This window comes from Coenobita brevimanus, chromosome 60, assembly GCF_032717465.1.
Source record: "Coenobita brevimanus isolate Jiangsu-jjx chromosome 60, ASM3271746v2, whole genome shotgun sequence".
Lineage (NCBI taxonomy): Eukaryota > Metazoa > Arthropoda > Malacostraca > Decapoda > Coenobitidae > Coenobita > Coenobita brevimanus.
The window spans coordinates 40,213,877-40,231,541 of record NC_137013.1 but is presented as its reverse complement, the minus strand read 5'-3'; positions in this window follow the sequence as shown (position 1 = coordinate 40,231,541).

Sequence of the window (17,665 nt, the reverse complement as noted above, 5' to 3'; positions counted from 1 at the left end):
GCATGGCTGTGAATGCGGTCACTTTTGTGGTGGTTCTCTACCTTCTGCAGGTTGTGGCCCTCCTCTGCTGCATTCTCGTGTGTGTGATGATGGCCCCACCACCACCTGAGAAGCTGAAGAGGAAAGTTTTGACTCAGGAGAAGAAGTGTGAGATATTGAGTAAGGTTGACGTGGGCTGGACCACAGGATGCATACTCCAGGAATATGATGTAGCCCATTCAACATTGTTTGATATCAAGAAGTCACGTGACAAGTTTATGCAGTATGGACAGGACTTTGGCAAAAGCACATGAAGGGGCAACAGGAAGGTCATGGCCCAGGCCCTGTACACCATTATCGACCAGTTGACATTATTGTGGTTTTGCCAGCATGCTTGTGCATGGGACCGAGTTGAAGACTACAGGTAAGAAGTTTGCATGCCTGCACAATGTTCACAACTTCAAGGCTTCCGAAGGTTGGCTCTTTTGCTTCAAGCATCGCCATGGACTTACAGGTTGTAAGGCATGTGGCGAGGCTTTGGATGCAGCAATGGAGGATGTAGGCCCATTTCGCCAGAAAATGCAGTGCCTGATCAAGGACGAGGGCCATGCCCTTGGTCAGATCTATAATGCTGACGAAACAGGTTTGTTCTATTGCTCATTGCCTACTAAAACCTTAGTGGAGGAGAAGGAGAAGGCTGTGCTTGGTCACAAGTTATCCAAACAACACGTCTCTGTTTTGTGCCGTATTAATGCCAACGGGATGCACCACCTCAAACCCGTTTTTGTTGCGCGTGCTAAACAACCTCATTGTCTCTGTGGGTTGATGGATAGCCTGCCTGTTGTGTGGTACCATTCTGTGATGGCCTGGTGTATCAGCAAGATCTTCAGAGACTGGTTCCACAGACACTTCCTCAAGGAGGTTGTCTATCAGACAGGGGTCATTGGCCTCGTTTGCAACAAAGTGAAGGCACTCCTTCTCCTGGACAATGTCCCCATGCATCTGTCTGAGAAGGATTTGGTTGCTGCTGCTGAGCGCATTAGGTGTATGTTTCTGCCACCTAATACGACTGCTCTGATTCAGCCAGTGGACCAGGCTGTTATCATGGCTGCTAAGAGACTGTACTAGCAGAGATCAAGCATTAGAATTTCTATAGGAAGGGGAGAAGCTAGGCACTAAATAATTACTAATGTACACCTGTGGGGGGGAGCATACACAATTTTTTTTTTTTTTTTTTTTTTTTTTTTTTTTTTTTAGCCAAGATGGAGGTCATGGTAGCAGACATTTTACAGGAAGTCATGCAGCACCAATAGATACCCTTTGACCTTGTCTGTGTATTTGACTAACTGTCTAACCGTTACCAGACACGTTAATCCCTCAAGGAGTGGCCACAGGCAAATCGCTTTCATGTTACTGTCTTGTGCCATTTGGCTGACCCACCTCCAATTCACAGCTTCTCTGTTATCTCTCTTCACTCCATCCCACCATGCTAGCCTTACTTTCCATTTCCACCTCACTCACATACATTCTCCTTGTCAGTCTCATTCTCAGTTCTTTCCATATGGCTAAACGATCACAGAGTATTTCTCTTAACATTTTCAGTCACATCCACATCGCTTCTCACCTTTATCAGTTGTTATTGTTTTTCTTTGTAACTCCACATGCTTCTCTCAGATAACTCTTTTTCACTCTTCCACCCCTCCATTGCTCACCCTTGACTTGTGTCCCTTTACCAGGGATGAGACCAGCATGTTAACCCTGTGGAGGAGTCGGGTACTACTCAAGCTTGGAAAAAGTTCCATACCAAGAGGGGAAGATCCTGCTACATCGAAGGATATTTCACAAACATGTTAACCTGCGCCATAGAAGCCTTCAAGCCGAAATTAGACGCCTTCCTGCAGAAGATCGGCGACTCGCCACCTCTTGCCGCATACTACAGCTAGCCTCACTACAATAGGCTAGAGTACATGCAAGAACATACTGATGCAGCGGCACTGTGTAACTGAGGCTAAGTGGCCAAGATCACAGGGTGTCACAAGGTAAGGTCAAGCTTCACATCCATATGTTAGAAGAGGTTGATAGTACTGTCATGCAGCAGTCTCTCTCTCTCTCTCTCTCTCTCTCTCTCTCTCTCCCCCCTTATTCCTTTTGACCTTCTTCTGTCTCACATTCTCCATCAGCTCTGCTTGAACAGTGTCAGTCATCAGTGAAACTCCTTGTAGGGTAATTTCCTTGGGTGTGCTGTGTGGCAAATCATCTGTGCTGCAACATACTGTCACATATAAAGAAACAGACTGTCAGAATTATTTAAAAAAAAAAAAAATAAATAAATAAAATAAAATGCAGGGGTAACCAGCACCCTTAGAAACCAAACTATTAGTGCAGGTACATGGCTGAAAATTCTAGTCATTACCTGTGTGACTCATTTCAATTAATCTTTTGTGATTGAAAGTGTTTAGAGAAATATATGCTCTTGAGATCCCCCCCTCCTCTGACTCTTGGCATAGGCTTCAAAGCCCATTACCAAGGCCCAGTAGCCCTCCTCCATCCATACACCACACGGCACCACTTCGATGCTAACGCCCACCATCCATATTGAATACATGCTAGGGCAGTCTTGTACAGGACTAGGGTACTGGTATTAGTGGGGGTATTTTTATGACATTCAGCAGGTCTTCTGGTAGATTAGTAAAGTCTGCTTTTAGTAATATTCAGATCCTTAAACAGTCCGCTGCCCCAGCAGGTATTTGAACCTGGGTCTGTTAGGACTGTAGGCCAACTCTACCGATTCGGCCACTGCCTCGCATAAGGAAAGGGTGGAGAATGAGAAAGTGGCTAGAAGAGTGTATGAAAGCCAGACTGGCTAAAAGAGTGAGAATCTGAATGGCTTGGAAGAGTGTGTGTGAGTCAGGTGGAGGAGGGGGAGACCAAGGATGAGATGGAGGGATGAAATGGAAAGATTTATGAGACAGTGGAGTGTGAGTTAGAAAAGGGTAAGCAGAGGACAGGTCAACATGGTGATTTGTTTGTGTGAGTCAGGTGGAGGGGGAGACCAAGGATGAGATGGAGGGATGGAGTGGAGAGTGATTTGAGAGTGGATGTTGAGTTGCAGGGACGTCAGCCAAAAAGCAGCAGAGGACAGGGCAATATGGAGATTTGTTTGTGGTCACCCCTTGTGGGAATAAGGTGTCTTACAAAAGATAGATAGATATCTGATGAGTTAAAGCAAAGGACTACTGTAACCCACCAGTGTTCCACAAATGAATGTGTGTGTATGTGCAGACTTTTAGGGTAGAGCTTACTGAAAAAAGTAATTTTGATGTTTAAACACACCTTCAGTACTTGGCCAAAATATACCCAGCAAGGTGATATCAAATAGATGGTTAGTTCTGCACTTAGGTAAAAATAGAGAAGTGATAATGTTTTTCTCAATCTTTGTATGACCACCGTGTTATATATAATTTGGTAATTTTAATTTTCATCATACAAGTTGATTATTGTTGCAACAGGAGTTTGGGTATAAAAATGTACATGAAAACATTATTGTGATGAGGATTGGTAGATTGAGATGGTTTTGGCTTGTGAAGAGGATGCAGGATGGCAGTTGGTTTTTGGAAAGTGAGAAGTGTGAACATCGGATAGGGTTGGGAGAAGCAGACCGAAAAAGATATGGGATGACTTCATAGAGTGTGACCTCAGGGATAAGGAACTGAATAGGGAGGCTGCCATAGATCAAGCAGGTTGGAGCCATTATAAATGATTTGATTTAGTGATCTTATGGCACTTACACTTGCCTTTATTATTGTTTCCTTATGATTAAAACAAAGTAAATGAGTATTTTTTTTTTAATGCTCTAAGTGTATTAAGGGGTAAATTTTCCAGGAATCACCCCCCTCCCTTATGTGTGTGTGTGTGTGTGTGTGTGTGTGTGTGTGTGTGTGTGAGAGAGAGAGAGTGCTGGGTCTGTTCCTGAATGTAGTTAAGTCTAATTTCTTTGTACTGAAAGGCACATTAATGCAGTGGCAGTGTCTGGTGAGATTTTTTTCACTCTTTACTATGTAAACTCACTAATGCAACAGTTAACCATTACTTCCAGTACTTCATGTATACAACAGGTTAGCTCAGGAACTGTCTTTGTGTTTCCTACTGCCTGTGATCTCTAATGTTTTAAATGCAGTGTGTCCAGTCATCTTGAAATGAACGGGTCTTGAATTTGACTCTGTTTACGTGTTTTTACTTTTTCTTGGAGGGAACAGCCTTGTGCTCCTTGTGTGGGGAAAAAAAAAAAAAAAAAAAAAAAAAATATCTTGATGCCACAAAATACTTTTATTACCAGGAAAACTTAACCAGGGTTCAGAAGGAAGGGACTAATGTGTAATATATTTTTAAGGTGTGTGAGCTGATTGTCAGCTGTAGCTGCCTAGAGAGAGAGGGGGAGGGAAGAAGAAGAATCCCCGGCAAACTTGAAACTGTAGTGGAAATTAACCCCACCACTTGCCAGTACACTCTGGTAAGTGAATGTGATGCCTCTTTGTTCTTGTTATGGCTTCAGGCCCATCTGGATATGAATCTGATGGACTGCAGGCTGATGGTGCTCTTCTCCTGCAGTCCACCATCCTGGAATAGGGGGTTGAGGGATGTTGTATATTAGTGCCACCAGATGAAAGCATCCCTCTTTATTCTTTTTATTTTTATTTTTATTTTTTTCCCACAATTGGTGGATTTAAACAAACCAAGGATGAACATATCTTTTTCATCCTCCTTCTCCTTGCAAGGGATAGGGAAGGTGTCGAGATGTTTAAATAACGAGACAGCTCCACCAACTGACATCAGTGCCACAACATTAACCCCTACACCGCGGGCATGTTTACCGATGTTTTGCGTGTGCCGCGGGGTAATTCGGGCTCCGACAGACTCTCAAAAAATATTTGCCAAAAATCAGTTATTAGTCCTAGAATATTAAAGTTATATATGCTTATGGCACATACCTTCAGCTTTCTCCTGGAATGTTTGTTGAGCCTTCGTCAGTTACCGTAGGACTTGTGGAGACCTCTGAAGTTGGGTAACGAAGTCTCCACTTTACACTTCCCGACAACCCGTAATATGATTACCACAGCCAGATATTAACACTATAAACACTACTCTATGATTTTCAAGTAGTTTGGGATCCATACTGCAAAAAAAAAAACACTGTGAAAGCAGTGAAAATTATGAGCGCGTCTGACCGCCGCACTTGCGCTAGTTCGCTCTTGGTACTCTGTCATTTATTATTCATAAAACCCCTCACACTTTATATTTCTATTACTATATAACACTTATATAACAGTCTTTATCCATAAGTTTCCTTCAGTAGTATTAATATATTGTCACTGTAGGGATTCAATTTCTTTCAGTAAAATACGTAGCATTCACTTTCTCGTCCTGTATACTAGCATTGAGAGTGAATGTCACTTTCACCTTCACACTCATAACTCATAGTATTCAGACATGCTATAGTGAAACTTTCACTTTCATTACTCCTAGGGTATATACTCGTATTCTTATAATATTACTCATTTACATTTCTATTTACGTTCTTTGTTTTATTTACGTTATTTACATTTCTATTTTATTTACACTGTGTTTTGCACTGTCACTTGAAGTAACTTATAAAACTATTTTCCTTTGTTCACGTATATTTACATTCATTACTTTCACTTGCTGTTTACACATTATTTACAATTCCACTTGCACTGTTTTACTCAATAGAAAGATCGTAGTCACTCTTTTATCAATTGTCAGCCCTTTACCTCTTTCCACACGAGATTTAGTAGGGGGTAAAGGTCACAGGGCCCTTTGCATGGGGGTGAAAAAAGGCCCTGAAGTCAGCAAGAGGATGAGCCCTACCTCCTCTTCGGAAGATGAGAGAGAACTGATAAAGGAGGGCCGGCCCGGGTTGAGACCTACTTAGGGGTTATTCAGTACTACCAACGTAGCTCTTGAAACAGCTATGTATTTCACTGAAATGATTGGCAGGAAATCTAGACAATACATTATAAATTAGGTAGTTCCAGGTGAATGTAAATATCACTTAGGCTTCTCCCTTCACTCCTTATATGTATATTTATTACAAAAATAGATTATATGGCATATTTCAAGGGGGAAAAAACAGCGAAAATTAGCGAACGAGTGCACGTGAGGTGTTGTCAGGTGATAATTAGCCAATTCCAGGTGTATGGCACTCTCACTTACCTTATTTCTTTCTTGTATATATTATTTGGTATAAGAATAGGGCATAGGGCTTATTTCAATGGATGAAGTCAGTGAAAAATTCCAGGGAAGATTTACTTAGCGTAGCGCGGCCGGGCAGGCGAGAGGATAGTGTAATGGAGGGGGGGTAGGGAGGGGAGTCAAGAACGGGGAGAAATGGCTAAATTGTCAACAATGGATGGGAGTACAGATGAGATTAGGAGTGCTGACTAGTGTTGGACATTGGCAGTACTGATAGATGATACAAGCCCCCACTTGGAAGCCCAGTTGAATTCAAAATAACACAGAATCACAAAAGCGACGCCCCGCGGTATGATCCCTTGCTCCCAAGCGTCACGAAAGTGACGCCCCGCAGTTAAGGGGTTAAGGCATCTTAGGCTAAGTAAAATAAGTCTAGTATTGGACCTTGTAATGTGATATGTTTTATATGTGCTGATTAGGAAATTCTTGGGCATGTGTTAGGAGTGCAATGGTGTATGGTGGTGAGACCTGGGCATTAAAGGAAGAGGATATTCATTGGCTCAGGCGTATAGATGACAGTGATAGAGTGTAGTGTGTCCTTGAATGCTAGACCTGGGAGGGCTAGGTTTACGGTGGAAGAGTTTAGAGGAAGGTCAGGACTTGAATGTACTCTTGACTTCACTTCAGGTGACTCTGTGCTGAGTGACAAGTCTAATGGTTTCCTGTAACCCAGGAACACACACCTCTATGTAGTAACCATTTTACGGGGTGAAGTGGAGCCAATTATGATGCCCGTGTTAACTGAGTGGAGGGATGCAAATGCGATATTCATCCAGGAACTAAGCCTTCACACTATTCCATGCTGTCACCTGCAAGGGAATACAGACTGCTTGGGAAAACCCTACAGGGGTAGTTGCTTCCCTGCAGTTGATGGGTCTGCACATCTAGATAGACAAGGGTTGATCAACAGCAACAACAACCCCAGGAGTGTGATAGAGTCTGATTTTTAAACTTCTTTGTATTGAAAGGCGGATCAATTCAGCATACAGTGAAATTTTTTTGTCCCTTTGTTGTGTAAACTGTAGCCTGTGTATACTGTATGTGGACTGCAGACTGGAGTACTGGATTTTTATTATTATTATTATTGTTATTATTGTTGTGGTAGGTGGGGGCACTCACCATCCACTCACACGATGTAGTGTTGCTCTCAGGTGTCTGCCCTTTCATCTCCTCCACCCTGCTTTTCTTCCATCCTCTTCTGTCTGTCTTTCCTTCATTCTTTCCTTGTCCTTCTGTCAACGGGTGACTTTACACTCCCTCTTCTGTCTTTCTTTCCTTCATTCTTTCCTCTTCCTTCTGCCTATGGGTGACTCTACACTGAGGAACAAGCCAAATGGTTTCCTGTACACCAGGAAATCATTTACTATGCTGGATGGTAACCATAGAACCAAATTATGGTGCCTGGTGGTTTAGTGGGTAATTAAGGTGCTCCAGTTGGATTGAGCTGGTGAAGGTTTATATCCAAGGGGTGGTTGGGGTTTATTGCTCACATAGTACCACTGGGGGATAAGTGAGGTTGGTCACTCTCATCTTAAATGTCAGGCCCAACTTGCCTAGCCCCGGGCTCCTACGCTTCTTGTGGGGCAACGTAGGATTGGATGATGGATGGATGGATTATTATTATTATTATTATTATTATTATTATTATTGTTATTTCACTCAAATCTTAAATGCCAGGACCAACTTTCCTAGCCCCGGGCTCGTTCGCTCCTCATGGGGCAATGTAGGATTAGATGATGGATGGATGGATGGTTATTGTTATTGTTTTTATTAGACATTTCACACATTCTTACTGCCATGAAATTAAATCTTGCTGTCCCCAGGTGATATTCTTGCTGCCAACCAGGTACTTTTGTTAATCAAGGTTTGAAAGGAAAGGACTAATGTGTACTATATTTTTCAGGTGTGTGAGTTGACCCAGCTGTGGAAACTGCCGACAGAGAGGAGGAAGGAGAAGAAAGCCAGATACCAACCAGCTGCCAAGTTAATCTCAACCAGCATCCAAATCTTGGTAATACCAACGATCTGCCTTCACTCTCTGGTAAGCGTCCTATTGTAACTTTTTTTATTATTCTTTCTGTGGTCCCGTGTGGATACGAAACCAGAAGTTACTTTCTCATACAGCCCATCATCCTCTCCTTTTTGGGATAAGGAGTTGAGGACGAGGGAGGGGGAGACTGAGGATGAGATGGAGGATTGGGGAGGTATATGAGAGGGGGGGGGGTTGAGCTGTGAGCAGGGCAGTGAAATGGCAGAGGACAGGGAGACATGGAGGTGATTCATTTGTGGCCACCCGTTACAGTATTAAAGAGTCTGGCAATGGATAGACAGGTAAATAGTGTAGATATATTAAAACCATGGACCAATATCATATTTTAGTGAATATGTAATTTTTTACTGAGTAGGTAAAGATGACGAATAGATAAAAGATGATATGGAGTAGATAAAAGGTGAGAGGATGAGTTTTGTATGGAGGAGTCCATGACAAGGGCTGACAGCACTTATTTAACTTGAAAGGTGTTGGATGGGTTATTGGATAGGTGTTATGAAGTGTGTGTGTGTGTGGTGTATGGTGGTATCAGGATTCCAGGGGCTTGAATGGTGAGTGAGGATGTTGCCTATTTGGCATGCTACTGGGATGTAGAATAGTTCTCATTATTCACTTTTCAATCTCATCTTAAATGTCAGGACCAACTTGCCTACCCCCAGACTCCTACACTCCTCATGGGGCAACATAGGATTGGATGATGGATGGATTATTATTATTAGTATTAGTATTTTAGGTAATTGAAGCTTACCCCCACCTACATGGGTAGGGAAGAGGTGCAGGATTTTTTTCTGGCTGTATCCATCCATGCATCCATCATCCAATCCTACGTTGCCCCATGAGGAGCGAAGGAGCCTGGGACTAGACAAGTTGGTCCTGACATTTAAGATGAGTGACCAGCCTCACTCATCCCTGAGTGGCGTTATATTAGCAATAAACCCCAACCACCCCTTGGATATTAACCTTCGCTGGCTCAATCCAATTGGAGTGCAATAATTACCCACTAAAAAACCAGACGTCAAAATTTGGTTATATGGTTACCACCCAGCATAATAAATGGCTTCCTGGTGTACGGGAAACCATTTGGCTGGTCACTCAGTGTAGAGTCACCCACAGGCAGAAGCAGGAGGAAAGAATGAAAGAAAGACAGAAGAGGGAGTATAAAGTCACCCGTAGGCAGAAGAATGAGGAAAGACAGAAGAGGATGGAAGGGAAGAAGGATGGAGGAGAGGAAAGGGCAGACACTTGAGAGCAGCACTACATTGAGTGAGTGGATGGCGAGCGCCCCCACCTAATGCCAAAGGGACCTGTAGTATGGGGCCTTCTGCTGACATCATATAGTCTATGCTTGCTACAACCAGACTCTTTCATTCATATTAGGAGACAGCCATCATTGTGAAGAATTAAACTGTCTACAGCCCTGTTTCCCTATTATCGATCTTTCTAAACTGCCTTTTTTCCATATTCAGTGCTGAGTTGTAACAAAAGATTAACACAAGAATAATGCAAGTCATGGAGAGTTACATAAATAATGCAGAGCCGTAGGATTTTCTCATTCTGCTGCAGTCCACCATCTTCCATTCTGGGAATAAGTAAGTTCTTGAGGGACTCTAACCAGGGAATTGAGCCAGGCAGATGATGTAAAATGAATTTGTTCATCTTAGGTCTTGTGTACTAGTAGTTGCAACCCCAGGCACATTAGAACATTCACCCAGTGGACTATAGGCTGAGTTACCCTTCTGTAGTCCACCATTCTTCTCTTGGGGGGGTAGGGATGGGATTGAAAATTGTAAATGTAATCAGGCAGCCCGATCCCCCCCTCCCCACCTTTAGTGCAGCTCCAGCACCAGTACACCAGAGGTTAAGATCTATATTGAACTCCTCCATGGACAAAAGGGTTGAATTATCAACAGGCCTGAAATTATCTGCTAAAAACTTGCCATATTTTCAGGGGCTGTCAGTGTTACACATGCTGCAGTTGCTGTGTTGATGGTGCTGTGCTGCCATGCTGGAGTTGGTGTTGCTGTGCTGGAGTTCATGGTGCCGTGCTGGAGTTGGTGCTGCCCTGCTGGAGTCAGTGGTGTTGGCTTATTAATTTGTCTTTACTCGGTGACCTCTTATCTCTGGGGAAATACCTGTGCTCTAAAGAGGTTACCGTAATTCCCCTGGGCCATCAGTCTTGAAAATTATCTACACTACTACTACTGCTAATTCTGCTACTACTTCTGCTGCTACTGCTACTACTGCTGCTACTACTACTACTACTACTACTACTACTACTACTACTACTACTACTACAGCTACTACCTTCCTTCTGAAATGTGAGTTAGAAATTTTTTGGTTCGTCCACCTTGACTTGGCAGAGTAGGACAAGGATAGCAATACTGTGGCTCTGCATCCTTTCCAGATCACTTTTAAGCCAAGTTGAGATGGACAGTGTAACATTTGCTCCCCTACTTACGATATTTTAAGAATTCTTCACCCCATCGTTACGTGAGAAAAGAAGTTAGGACTGATGATAATGCCTAATGATGATGTTAATTATGATCAGTGGCAGTGCTAGGCTCCATAACTAGATCATTCCACCACTAGGATATATGAGGCCAGTTAACTTAATCTAGGTACTGATTTTACTTGCCAATCAACGACAATGACGACGACAACGATGATTGATGACAGGATAGGATGATGCAGTGCCAGGAGTCAATCCCTGGCACTATCAGGCTGGCAGCCACAAAGCCTAATGAAATCTCATGCTGGTAAGTGTTTAATCTTAACAACAATAGTTCGTAGATGTTTGTAAGTGGGAGAGCAATTGTCTTTATTCCAGCTAACACCAAATGGTTTTATTCAACTGAGAGTGATGTGTTGGGGTCTGAGGATAATAATGATCTTTATTTTTAACTTATTTATGTTAGTTTTTGCTCAATTATCATAGTTCTTTCACCTTAATGTGGCCAAGGATTTGTCCATTCACCAGCTTTTTTCATATATCTCAGTGGTAGAATAACACTCTACTACAGGTGTACATCCGTCCCATTGCACTTCTTCATGACTAGCATTCTACTTGATAAACTATTGCAGAGATGCTTATTTTATATCAGGTTAGAGTTAAATGAGTACAATAAGTAAACTCCCCAGGCATACCGGTAGCAGATATTTTGAAACCTTGCCACTGCACTTCATGATTAGCATGTCTCCTTGCTAAGCTGTTGCCTCAGCTCAGCAATATTTCAAGCTGATAGATAAAGTAGATAGGTAAACATTACATAGATACACATAGATAGTAGATATATTGCAGTTGGTAAGTGTTAGCTACATAGATATACTGCAAGAATTTTGTGATAGAAAGGTTCCTCATGTTATTTTTGATACCTTTGACTGCTAGTACAGCGTTTCTCTCGGTTGAACAATGTCTGGTGTTAGTTCAGTCAAAGTGGCTTGTCATCTTTGTGGCTGGGGTGATTTCCTAACATGATTTCTTAGTAAGCCTCCTGAGCCACCTAGAAGACACCCCAGTGAATTATGCATATTATTATTGATTGATTATTATGTTGATGTTTGTATTGTAATTGATGCACAGTGGCAAGAATTTTATAGCCTGTGGTTTGGCCAGTTGTTTCAGATACTCGTGTATATTGTTGCTATGTTGTCCGTTTAAATCACCCACACCATTCGACCCTGCAGTGCTGGCGTTACTCGTTGCTTACAAACCTCGGCTTGTCGTTTCCCTCGTGTGGTAGTTGGAACGCTAAGTACCGGTATGCTTCTAAAAAAAAGTAAGCGCCAAATCAGATTGAGGAGATTAAAGTTTTGTGCTGGCAGTAAATGAACGAAAAGTCTGCATCGTAAAAATAAGCTTTACAAATTTTGTGCCAAATTAGTTGCTATAATACTGTCGTGTGGTGCAGCCCCAAGTCCCTTTGCTACTAGTGGGGTTTTGGGGGATTGGGGATGAATGGGGGGTTGGGTAAGCACTTTTACAGCACACACAACCCACCATTGTGTGCCATGATATAAATCGGTTCTGATATCGGTAATGGGGGCTGTCGGACATTGAGAAGGAGTCCATCATTGCATATGTTGGAAGGATAAGTGGCACACAGGTGGATGATTATATAGGTAAACATGCACTCAGCCCTTGCTTGCAATAACCACGTTGTGGCCGTACAGTAAGGGGGCGGAATGCTCTATGAGGGGGTTGTAAGGATGGCCAGTTTTTTTGTTTATTTTTTACGGCCCAGGCAATGCCTCAAGGATTGGGCATACGTTCTTAAGTGGATATTGCAAGCCAGACGTTGCACACTTTGTTCACATCTGTCAGATGTTGGACCACCCATTCACAGCCACCCAGTCATTCACCAATTTTTTGTTTCCCCTTTTTGCAAGAGACCTGGGACTAGCTACTGATTGATATAATACATTATGGAAGTGCTGTAACTCCTTGCACCACCATGTGACTGTCTAGTTGTATGTTGCCACCAAGTGTAGTAACTTATATCCTGGGTAGCAAGAAGCCACTTGGCTTGTCACTCATCACTGTCATTCGCCAGATTCAAGGAAAGCAGCTAAGGTTATAGACAACTGGCCAGCTGTACGCAGCAATAGGCTATAAAATGTTTAGCAAGACTCCTGTCCTGAGCATGAGCAAAAGTATGTAGGCACTTCTCTCCTGGCTGTAGTAATGGAAGGTGTTGTTTGAAATATTTTATGTGGTAAGGACTGCATTCTTTCATAGTCCAGCATTCTCCTTTAGGGGCATTGTACAGGAACTGAAGGCTATTAGAGTAACGTGACAACTTCAATATCTGATCTTTACCATATGAAGGTGTCTGTTCCAAGCATCAGTGAAACAAGTAAGAGAAGGAATGTTGCTCTCTTGTCATTTGGGGAAGAGTGATAAATATGACAGTCAAGTTAGTGCTGGCATAGTATTGTTGGCATACTTTTGCACATGCCTGTACATCACAAACAGATGCTAATAAAATACAGGGTGGTTTGTATATATCATGTCTGATCCCATGTGTTTTGTTGTTGCCTTTTGAACCATACCTTACCCCGTCCTTAGATGGGAAGAAGAGGTTAGGACGATGATGATGATGATTGCAATGATGATTTTAATAATGAATGATGATTATTATAATATTGATGATGATGATATGGTGAAGGCTCAGTCAGCTTTAGCATCTCTACCCTGCATCATTTTCTGTCTCCCATAACCCATTCTTAGTTTATAGTGATTACTTGTTTGCCTCCACTGTTTGCATTTTTATAAAGTAATTAAATATCTCTTGCATTTGCTTCAGTAATTGCTTAAAGTTCACTCATTGTAGTAAGCAGAAATTTTTACCCTCCTCTGACTTTTGTCTATGTACTGCCAGACATCTTAATCCCATAAGGGGGAGCCACAAACAAATTAACTCCGTATTGCACTGTCATCTGCCATTTGACTTCCCTCTCTCCAACGCACACCCCCCTCCCTCGTATCTCTCCACTCCATTCTTCCATCTCAGCCATGGTCTCCCCTCCTCCCCTCCCCCACCACATCACACACATACCTTCTTCTAGTCAGTCTCTCATAAACCATCCACTACATGGCCAAACTATCTCAAAGTATTTCTCCTAATAGCACCACAATGCATCTCTACTTCCTCATTTGTTTATCTGTCTGTCTATAAAACTCCACACACTCCTCACTTCACTTCCATGCTCACTTCCCAACTCCTTATCATAGCTTTCAATGATCCAGCAACCTTTGTACCCTACTGTACCCATTCAGGCACTTCCATCCTTACTCATCACACTACTTAAGTACCTGGATGCACTCTCATTCTCTGTTTCCTCACCATCCAGTCTCGCTGTGTATGCTGTGACTTCTTATCCCTCAGAGATCATAACTTTACTCATATATACATTCTCTTTTAGATTCCTTTTCCTTCATACACCTCCAAACCCATTCACCAAGCCTTGCATTTCACATTCATCCTCACAATACAGTACCATCAGCAAGCAACAGTTCAGGAAGTTTCCACACCTTACCCTCTCTCATTAGACACTCCAATATATTCACATCCCTGCCTGTTATCTTTCTTATAGCTCCATCCATATACAAATTGAACAGTCACAGAGACGTGACATGCGGAAACATGACACACAGACAGACATGACACATAAAAGCATGGCACAAGTTATGACAGTCTTGACACAAACATGACACACGGGGACATGACGTTTTTGTCCTTATGCAGATTCCCATACCTCACTGGCAGAATATGTTAGCAGTGTGGCCCAACATCCTTCCCATAGCACTTCTTCACTTCATGACTAGCACTATATTAGTCTTGTTTCAACTAGCATTTACAAAGGAAAGATGGTAATTTACTCCCCAGTTAAGCAGAGCTTAATTGAATAAAGTTGTCAAAATACATTAATCCCTCACACCCGCAGACTGAACTGACAACACACAAGATATATATGGGCAGCCCTGTATTATGGTTTAGTAAATTGTGGGCGGCTATTGCTGTGGTCCTGTATTCCTCTGTAGTAGTGCTGTAACCAAACCACTTCTGTGAACCAATACAGCGTAAATTTCAGTATTTTTGCCTATACAGTATTTGCTTCCCAAGTAAAACAGTGTCATTTGTTTGTAGCTTATCTGTGTGTGCTGATCATCTAGCTTCTTGAATGAGATGTTGCTAAATGAACTGAGAAATTTTGCTTAGGATATATGCCTGTCATTTTCCAAAGCAGACTGCTGAAAGATGCACACGCATCTGAAAAAGATTATTAGAGGATAATCGTTATTGCTCATATTGCCTCTTTTCTTTAATTAAATTCCAGTATTTAGTTTCTCCAGCATTGATTTTGATTGTTTGTAGTTAAAATGAACCTGGGACCACCACAACAGCAGGTATTATCAGCCCAAAAGATTGTAAATAAATGTGGCAGATAAAAGGACTTAACAAAAAGCCCCCTTTTTTTTTTTTTTTTTTTTTTTTTTTTTTTTTTAAATACCAAACAATAAAAATAGGCGTTTTGCATATATTATCTTTCCTGAAGTATTGATGTTGGTTATTATAGTCGTATGCCTGTTTTCATGTAATAATGTGTTATTTTTGCATTATTATTATTATTGCCATGTCATAACAATGGACTGCACGGTCTGCCACAGGAAAAAATATGCTGAATAAAATGTGTACTGTTGTCCTTCTTCGGTTGATTTTAACTGGCAACAGGTCACGAGTGAAATTGTCATCCTCAGTCTGTATTTCCCCCTGCCTATGACCTCCAGTCTTATGCAATGTGTGTGGGAATTTCAGATTTAAGAGATCTTGAATTTGGCTCTCCTTTGTGTATTATTTCTTGCAGCCTTTATATATTTCCTTTTTCTTTTTCATCTCTGCTTTAAAAAGAAAAATGTATTGCCCTAAATAGCACTGAGAATTTGACACTAACAAGCATCTTTAGCTAACGAACATTTATGTCAAAGAGTAAATACCATCGTGAGTAGTTTCCCTTCATTAAACATCCCCAGTTGATTCCCTTCATTTATGTCAGAGATTAATGAGTTGAGATTTTCCCCTGCATATGTACGAACATGTGTCGTTAATACGTTTTAAGTTTTTTGTTAATATTGTTTTTCCTGTGGCTGACTGTATGTTTATATATTGATGTGGGTGTGTTATTTTGGTGCCTGTTTATTTCTGTTGATTTATTCTATAGTCAGTTTGCTTTTGCCTGACAGATATTCATAACCTCTAGCCTGGGTTATGGCCAAGTGTAGTCAGACTGGAGAGTTAATCTGAATAGTAAGCAAGGTGTCTTATCCCTACTTCATCACTAAGGCCTATCAAATTTTATGTAGTCACAGAGATTATAACCTCTTAGCTTGGATTATGGCCAAGTGTTGTCAAACATGAGAGTTAATTTGACTGATAACCATGGAGGCTCATCCCCACCTCATTACTAAAGCCTGTTGACTTTAATACACCAGTGATTTAGTACTGAAGTTATAAAAGTTGCCTTGTTTTGTCAGATGAAAAGAGACTGACTGTAGTTATGGATTTGTTGAATTGTAATATGTTATCTTTATATTTCTATTCTTATTTGTAATAATGTAGGAAATTGTCCCCTTATAATGCCATCATCAGGTGTGTGAAATTTTATAACTATATGGAAAGATAGTAAGGTGCCCAATGGACGGAACTATTTTGATATAGTTTCAGATCATATAGTTAAGTGCCATATGGTATTTTCCTAGACATGTGCAAGAACTAATTTGCCTGTCAGGTCCCTATCGTCTATTAACCCATGGCATCTCAGAAATCAGAAGTATTATGTGCTGAGCAGGTTATTTTGTGCAGTATGCAATATTAAGTTAGGCAGACTATGTTGTATAAAACTGCAGGCTCTCCAACATCACAGCCAATTGTTTTTACATTTCAGAACCATCATTATGATTTTTCTTAGGCTATGTTGTGGATATTTCTCCTACTTTGTTGCTTTTTCTTAGTCTGTCTATCGTTTGAGTGTTTGTGATGGTGTTGGAATCTGTCGGGTTGGGTTGTGAAGGTTTATGATTCGAAAGAGAGAGAAATATGTAAATGACTGGTTTAATATCAGTGTTGGAGTGAGCAAGGATGTGTGATGCCCCCATGGTTGTGTGTGTGTGTGTGTGTGTGTGTGTGTGTGTGTGTAATATACTGGGGTTTGAACGGTGAGTGAATGAGTGTCAGAGTCATTTCAGTGGGCCTGCAGTTGGCCAGTTTCTCTCTCTATTGGGTTTCCTCTTTGCTTTATGGGCCCTATACATTTCATCCATATGTATTAAAAAAAAATGAATAGGGTAGTAGTTACTACTTGAAAAGAAAGATGGTTATGATGATGATGATTGAAAAATAATTACTGATGATGATGATATTCCTCTTCACTAGGCATGATACTGATAATTCCCCCCCTTAATGCCCATTCATTCTTTGTTCTTCGCTCTCACCTCAAATATTTCTATCAGGAGAGAGAGAGAGAGAGAGAGAGAGACCCTGTTGTCGTAGTGCTAAAAATAATTACAGGCCTCTGACCCTCCCATCACCTGTGTTGACAGTCTTTTCCCCCTCCACCTTCCCTTCAAGCAAATTAATTCTCATGATAAATTTAATTCCTTTGTAAATAGATGATAAACCTATTATATCAAGATTATGCCATTTTAAAGAATATTTGCTGTGTATTAGTAAAACTTGGTTTGTAATCCCACTCGACTGACTACAGAAATCCTGGCAGCCCCAAACATATATGTTGAAGGATTGTATGTTGTAAGTGTGGTGTGGTATGGGAGGAGGCATTACACCATGGTAAATGTCTGTTATGGTGTGG